The sequence below is a fragment of the Camelus bactrianus genome, chromosome 9 (assembly GCF_048773025.1).
Source record: "Camelus bactrianus isolate YW-2024 breed Bactrian camel chromosome 9, ASM4877302v1, whole genome shotgun sequence".
Lineage (NCBI taxonomy): Eukaryota > Metazoa > Chordata > Mammalia > Artiodactyla > Camelidae > Camelus > Camelus bactrianus.
The window spans coordinates 6,170,544-6,179,110 of record NC_133547.1 but is presented as its reverse complement, the minus strand read 5'-3'; positions in this window follow the sequence as shown (position 1 = coordinate 6,179,110).

The following is an 8,567-nucleotide window of genomic DNA, read 5'->3' as shown; positions in this document are numbered from 1 at the left end:
TCCGGTGTACAGCATAGTTATTCAGTCATATATATATATATATATAACTGAATGAAATAAATATATATATTTATTTCATTTTCTTTCTCATTATAGGTTATTACAAGATATTGAATATAGTTCCCTGTGCTATATGGTAGGTCTTTGTTTATCTATTTTGTATATGGTAGTTTGTATCTGCTAATCCCAAACTTCTAATCTATACCTTCCCCACTTTTCCCCTTTAGTAACCATAGGTTTGTTTTCTATGTCTGTGAGTCTCTTTCTATTTTGAAAATAAATTCATTTGTGTCATTTTTAGATCCCATACATAAGACATCATATGATACTTGTCTTTGTCTGACTTACTTTACTTAGTGTGATAATCTCTAGGTCCATCCATGTTGCTGCAAATGGCATAATTTCATTCTTTTTGATGGCTGAGTAGTATTCCATTGTATAATACACATCACATAAAAAAAATACATACCACATCTTATTTATCCAGTCATCTCTTGATGGAAATTTAGGTTGCTTCTGTGTCGTGGCTACTGTAAATAGTGCTGCTGTGAACACTGGAGTTGCATGTATCTTTTTTAGTTAGAGCTTTCTCCAGGTATATGCTCAGAAGTGGAATTGCTGGATCATATGGTAACTCTATTTTTAATTTTTTAAGGAACCTCCATACTGTTCTCCACAGTGGCTGCACCAGATTATATGTCCACCAATGGTGTAGGAGGGTTCCCTTTTCTCCACACCCTCTCTAGCATTTATTGTTTGTGAACTTTTATGATGGCCATTCTGACCAGTTTGAGGTGACACCTCATTGTAGTTTTGATTTGCATTTCTCTGATAATTAGTGGTATTGAGCATCTTTTCTTGTGCCTGTTGACTATCCGTATGTCTTCATAGGAGAAATGTCTGTTTAGGTCTTCTGCCCATTTTTTTTAAGGTTTTATTTTATTTATTTTGGGGGAGGAGGTAATTAGGCCTATTTATTTATTTATTTTTAGAGGAGGTACTGGGGATTGAACCCACTTGAGCTATACCCTTCCCCCTTCTGCCCATTTTTTTTTATTGCATTGTTTGCTTTTTTATTATTGAGTTGTATGAGCTAATGTAGTGCTTTGGGGAACATTTAAGTCAGTACTGTGAGCCACACATGCAATTAAAAATCATTAACATCTCATGAATCTGCTTTGGAGGACAATACTGTGAAGATGTCGATTGCTATCCAAAACCATCTACAGATTCAAGGCAATCCCTATCCAAGTCCAGTGAGTTTTTAAAAATAAAAATAGACAAATCTATATGGAACTTCAAGGACCCTGAATAGCCTAAGCAATCCTGAAAAAGAACAAAGTTGGAGATCTCACACTTTCTGACTGCAAAAGTTATTATAAAGTTACAATAATCAAAATAGTGTGGTACTGGCATAAAGGCAGACCTATGGACCAATGGAATAGAATAAAAGCCCAGGAGAAATCCTCATATATAAGGTCAAATGATCTTTGGCAAGGGTGCCAAGACCATTCAATGGGGGAAAGGACAGTCTTTTCAGCAAATGATGTCAGGAAAACTGGATATCCACGTGCAAAAGAACAAAGTCGGATCCTCTTCTTACACCATATACAAAAGTGGACTCAAAATGGATCAAAGACCTAACTGTAAGAGCTAAAATTATAAAAATTTTAAAATATAAAATTATGTGTGTGTGTAAATATATATATATATATATTTTTTTTTTTCTGTAAATAGCTTTATTGGACTTTATTTGTTTCCGTTTGGTCCATGGCTTGGGAGAAGGCTCCACCGTGGCTAAAAAGTTGCCTAGCAGCTGCAGAGAGAGGCTTCAGGTAGAAGCCCTAACACCAGGGGGACACCAGAGGGGCTCCTCAAAGTCCTCTGGGTTCCAGAGGCTCCTAGTGGAACCTCTGGAAGAGATACTCACTCGCCCAGCTCAGCCTGGGACTGGCCAGACTGCGGCGATGTCAGGTGGTGGACCATCTTCTTGATGAGTTTCACCTCTTCACCTGGGAAGTGGATCACCAGGAAGTCATAGAGGTGTGAGCCTGCCGCGGGCCGCCGAACCCGGGGCAGGCAGATCAAAATGGCCTGGTCCAGAACCATGGCAGCTTCCATAGCGTCCCGGGTTTTACCCCAACTCATCTCGCGACGGATCCTGGAGGAAGGCGCAGACTCCGTGCTGGTTTTGAATTTTTAAGAGATGCTCTGCCCCCTCCCTCCTCTCCTCAGCCAGTTCTCGGAAAAAGTGGCCCACTCTCTCCAGAGCCACAGTGTGGAGGTGAAATAGAAGCCCCGCGGGAAAAGATGGCGGGAACAATGGTTACCAGGGGGCGATGCCAGGAGTGCTAACTCCGCCTTCTGAGTACCTAACCGGACAAAGAAGGCCAGCGCGAGCGCAGAGGGCCGGAGGCGCGCTGCTGAGGGCAACTCCTGCCAGGGGCACCTTGGGGACCCTCACTAGAGAGAGGTAGGTGAAGGAGGCCTGCAGATGCCTGTTGACCAGGTGGTTGATGGAGGCTTCAACCTCGCTGGAATAATTCTAACCAATCTGGGAGCTCATGGTTGCTTGGTAATAAGGAGTTAAGTTCATACAATGGTGTTGGCTGTCCTGGAGGCTGAGGATAGGCGAGTGGCTGGTTCTGAAGGTTTCAACTGGAAAAAATGGTTGAAGGATGGTCCGAGGCTGGAGGAAGAGGTGTCTCTCAGTCTGTTCTGTCCAAACACTGTTGAAGAAAGACACAGATCTGCGAGACCGCCAAGTGCACTCAATAAAACCCCTAAAAGAAAACATAGGAGCAAAAGAAAAAGTACTGGGGAAAAAAAGAGAGAGAGGAAAAAAAAGAAAACATAGAGGCAAAGCTTCATGACACTGGATTTGGCAATGACCCCTGGGCTTGGCTATGACAGCCAAAGCATAGGCAACAAAAGGGAAAATAGTTAACTGGCACTCCATCAAAGTTTTAAAATTTTGTGCATCCCAGGACACAATCAATAGAGTGAAATGACGGCTGCCATGATGGAAGAATATATTTTCATGTCATATATCTGACAAGGGGTTAATACCAGATATATGACATTATTCCTACAACCGAACAACAGCAATAAACAACCCCATTGAAAAATGGGCCAAGGACTTGAATCGACATTTCTCCAGAGAAGATAGACAAAGGAGCACATGAAAAGATGTTCCCGGCAGTTGCCAGGACCTGGGAAGTGGGAGGAATGGAGAATGAGGTTTTGTTTAATGGGTGCAGAGTTTCTGTTTGGGATGATGAAAAGCTCTGGAAATAGATGGTGCTGATGGTTACATGACATTGTGAATGTAATGAATGCCACAGAAATGCACACTTACATGGTTCAAATGGTAAATTTTATGTGATGTACATTTCACCACAGTGTTCAAAGCCATCCCTTCCATTTGTTCACGATCCTGCAACCTGGGTTGAGTTGACCTCACTGTGGTCACTGGTCACTACTTAAAGCTGAAGGGTCAGCAGGACATTAAGATGGCCAAGATGCTCCCTCTCCAGGAGGTCTCTTCAAGAAATCTCTCCAACAGGGCAGCCTGACTTATTCTAGGGCAGCCCACAGCTCCCCCTGGGGACAAAAATGGAGAGGCCAGGCCTCCTTAAGCTTAGATCTGGAACTGGCTTAGCATCACTTCCACCATGTTCTACTGGTGAAAGCAAGTGGCTAGGTCAGATTGAAAGGGAGGGACCTACATAGGGTGTGAACTTTGGGATTGATGACTCACTGAGCTGCTAATGAAACTGACTACCTCCTAGTTAAGTTTGTGTGTTCCTGCAGCCACCTGTTCCCCCAGGAGTGGTGGGGGTGGGGGCTCCCTAGTTCCAACTTTCATGATCAGAGGAGGTAATAGCTAAACACTGGAGGGGTGCTTCTGCACTGTCGTTCTGAGAGACTTTCCTGGAGACATAGCCCAGGGTCCAATCCTCCATCCCTTCCTGACAGTTTCTTTATTTCCTTGTAGTAAATTCATTCTGCTTAAAATAACCAGGGTGGTTTCTGTTACCACCAGTTGAATTTTTACGAACCCCCAGCTTCCAGGGGTTTGCAGCCATCTTTGGCATTCCTTGAAGCATCACCCCATCTCTGCCTTTATGTCCATTTTATTATTTTCCTATGGAAAAAGTTGCTTCTCTCATCTATTTATTTCTTTATTTCATCTATTATCTATATTCTTTATCTCATCTATTATTTCTTCAGAAGACCTTTAGAATAACTGGGTCAGCTCCTTTAAAAAAATAATCTTATTGGGATTTTGATTAAATTTACATTAAAACCACGATATGACTTGGATAGAATTAACTTCAGCACAACATTTGGGCTAGCTATCCAGGGAAAACAGTCTCCCAAGTATTCAAGTACTCTTTAAAAGTTATATGTGGTGGGAAGGGAAGGTATAGCTCAGTGGTAGAGTGTGTGCTTAGCATGCATGAGGTTCTGGGTTCAATTTCCAATACCTCCGTTAAAATAAATATATAAATAAACCTAATTCCCATCCAAATTTAAAAACAAATTAAAAAATAAGTTTAAAAAAGATATATTTGGACCTTAGGGGAGTGGAATTGGATTACTCATAGTTGCTGGTCCTTGGCACGCACTATTGTTATGTGTGCAATTATTAAGCTATTATCTCTTGGTTTCATATCTGCTCCCCCATACTGGGCCTCGTGAATCTGAGACTGGGACTCTGTAAACCGCACTTTTTTGCCAACTGGCTGTGTTAGACTCGGCCAATAGGGGGCACCCAAGGGACTATAGAAGCCTGGAGGAAGCACTAGAACTGGGCTCTTCCTGTTTGCTCTATGCTTATTTCCTGTCGGTTTCTTGTTCCCATCAGCATTACCCAGCACAGCTTCTTTACCCGAGCTGAGGCAGTTCCTTCCTGTAGCGGCTGCTAAGTCTACTTTGCAGTTTTTTCCAAATCTTACACACCCTCGGAGATGCCAGCACCATTTCTGCATGCTTCTGGAGAAGGTCCCAGTCTCTGGTGGTCCTCTGAGCTTACATATACCAGCTGAGTAGTCCTCCCTCTTCACTGTCTGAGTTTCATTTTCAATGACCCTCTCATCCAAGTGTTTAGTTTTCATAATTTTCACCTGTATCCTTTGTTTTTCCTGCACCAGGAGCAGGAGCTGCTTCCTGTCATTACTTCCCCTGTAGTACCATAGGGCTTTCTTTCTGCCTTTTCAGTTACCTAGTTACCAACGCTTTATATGTAAGAAACATTTCTTTATATGAAATCATCTCTGTTAAAATAACTGGTGTGATTTCTGTCTCCTGAACATACCTTGACTGACACCAATATTTGCCACAGGAAGCAGATTCTCAAAGATGGGGTTTTGGAGATGACTTAGTTGGTTTTTAGGGTCTGAACACAGTGATGAGCTCCTTGCCAAGAAACGGGGCGCTAGGAAACCATAGATGTAGTGGCATCATGGTAAAAGCGTGTGTTAGCATCCATGTTGACTGTGATGAGGCTCCAAATGAGTGCCTTGGGGGATCCAGTGGCTGCTACAATTAACCATTATAGCACTACAGTGGCCACAAGGATTGTGATATTCAGTGGCTTCTTCTGAGGGCTCTGACATGCTTAACGGAAGAACATTATGAGCTCAGGTCTTTAAACTCTCAGCTCTAGTCACAGACAGAGAACCAAAGAGCTTCTATGGAAACCCTAGAAGAATTTCATTTCTTGTAAACACAGTGCCAACAGGGCTAAAAATCCAACAGAAATTAAAACTGTGTGGGCTCCAGCATTAAAGCCTCGCTAAGTCTCTAATAGGAAGGTTTGGGCATCTATTGGGAAGGAGTGGGACCCTGCGACTTACAATGGGGATATTTGGTTGAATGCAGATAAAACTGAGAGTCTTTTTTAATTAAATTATATTAAATTAAATTTAAATTTTATTTTTTTAATATTTTTATTGTGGTATGTTTCCTGTACACTAAACTACACATGTTTCAGATGTACACTTTGATGGATTTTGATAGATGTATACACCAATGAAACCACTACCACAATCAAGATAGCTAACATTTCCATCACTCCCCAAAAGGTGCAATTTTCAAATTCCCAATTTATCCCTTTCTACCCCCTTAAACCCCTGGTGACCATAAGTTTATTCTCTATGTCTGTGAGTCTGTTTCTGTTTTGTAGATAAGTTTGTTTGTGTCCTTTTTTTTATATTCCACATGTAAGTGATATCATATGCCATTTTTCTTTCTCTTTCTGGCTGACTTCACTTAGAATGATGATCTCCAGGTCCATTCATGTTGCTGTAAATGTCATTATTTATTCTTTTTTTATGGTTGAGTGGCATTCCATTGTGTGTGTGTGTATATATATAATATATGTATACATATAATATAATATATATATTACATCTTCTTTATCTAGTCATCTGTTGATGGACAAATCTGAGAATCTTGAACTTTTTCTGTTCCTACACAGACTGCCAACTCATTCTCCACTCCCCTTTCCAGCAAAGTTCATCAAAAGAGTAGCCTAAACCCACTGTCTCTAAATATTTGCCTTCTATTCTCTCTCTCTGTCTTGTGCAACCTCTTCATGTATTTTTATTTTTACTTATTTTTTTAATGGAGGTATTGGGGATTGAACCCAAAACCTCATGTGTGCTAAGCACACGCTGTACAACTGAGCTATACCCTCTCCCCGCCTGCCATGCTCTCTTTAATACACTCTTTCAGGCTTTCCCCACCACCAGTCCACTGAAAGTACTCTTGTAATTTAATCCAGTGGTCAGTTTCTCAATCCCCATCTTAGCTGACCTACAGAAGCATTTGATTCAGTTGACTGCTCCCTCCTCATTAATAAACTCTCTTAAGTGTCTGCCTGGACATCACGTTCGTTGAGTTTTCTTCCTACCTCACTGGTTACTCCTCTTCAGTCTCCACTGTGAATTCTTCCAGTTATCCCAAGCTTCTGAACTTTGGAGTTCCCCAGGACTGTGGTTTTTGTTTCTTTGTTTCCCCCTTTTAAAATATATGCTCATTCTTTCAATGGTCTCATTCAATGTCGTGGCTTTAATGGTTTCCATATTTGTATGTCCAGATCCTACCTCCTTCCCTAATTCAAAAGTCAGCTGCCTACTCAGTCTAAATGCATGGATGTCTAAAAAGCATCTCAAACTTAACATTCACATGCCAGTTCTGAGCTTACTTGACATCCGATATATTTCTTTGCCTTTTCCATTATCTGTTCTGTATCACACAGACCCTACAGGATCTTCTCCCCTGTTCTCTATGTCAGCCAGCTTCCACTGGCTTCGACCAATGGGAGAAGCATTGGCAGGAGATAGAATGATGTAGTAGAGAGATGACATGGTATTTCTTCCGCTCCCTCTCTGCTTCAGGGTGCTTCTCTCGAATTGGTGCAGCTTTTACAGACAGATCTGCAGTGATTTCCGCTTCCATCAGGAAACCTGTCCCTGGACTCTGATAACATCATTTCCCCTGTTTGTCCTTTCAGCCTAGGGACAGTAGTCACTTTCTGCTGATGCCAATCTCTGGTTTCCCTCAACATCCCCCTTTAGCCCTTCAGGTCTTTCATCACCCATGGAACCAGTCTCCTATATCAAGTTCTATTTCAGACGTTCACAGCACTTGAGTCTTGACTGCTGTGGTTCTTGGTGCAAAGAATGGCCTCAGGAAACAGATCCCCAAGATGGGATTCTGGGATTAGGTTGTTTATCTGCTTGCGCTTTAACGAAGTGGTATCTTCGCAGTTAGAAAACAGGATTATAGTTGTCCCTAGAATACACTGTCTCTAGGAGGAATGTGTAATGTGTTGCAATACTGGTTCTTTCCCCCACTAACTATGTACCCTTATGTAAATAATTTATCCTCTCTGGATCTGTTTCTTCCTCTGTATCTTCTTCAGTTTGGGCTGCCCTAACAAAATACTCAGTAGCTTAAACAACAATTTATTTCTCACAGTTCTGGAGGCTGGGAAGTCCCAGGTCAAAGTGCTGGCAGATTTAGTGTCTGGTGAAAAGCCTGCTTCCTTGTTTGCAGATGGCTGCCTTCTTGCTGTGTCCTCATATGGTGGCGGGAGACGGAGAGGCTGTCTTTTCTAAAAAGCGTGCTCCTTCCATGGGGAGGCTCCGCCTTCATGACCTCATCTGATCACCTCCCAGTGCCCCACCTCCAAATACCACCACAGTGGGGATGAGGGTTTCATCGTGTGAATTTTGAAGGACACATATAGTCCATTGCACTCTGTAAAATGAAAATGATTATTCATCCTCTGAAGGAATTTAGATCTGCCAGCAGTTCCTGTCTTGTGGGTACAAATGAAACTGCATTAATGGATCTCCAATCTGCTAGCTCCAAATCTATAAATCAACTAGCAAGAAGTAACATTTTTATAATATCTTATAAACCATGAATATGATATAATTCTCCATTCATTAAGGTCTGTAACTTTTCTCATTAATGTTTCAAAGTTGTGTGTAGAGATTGCGGCATATCTTTTGTTGGGTTCCTAGGCATTTTTTAGTTTTATGCTATGTAGA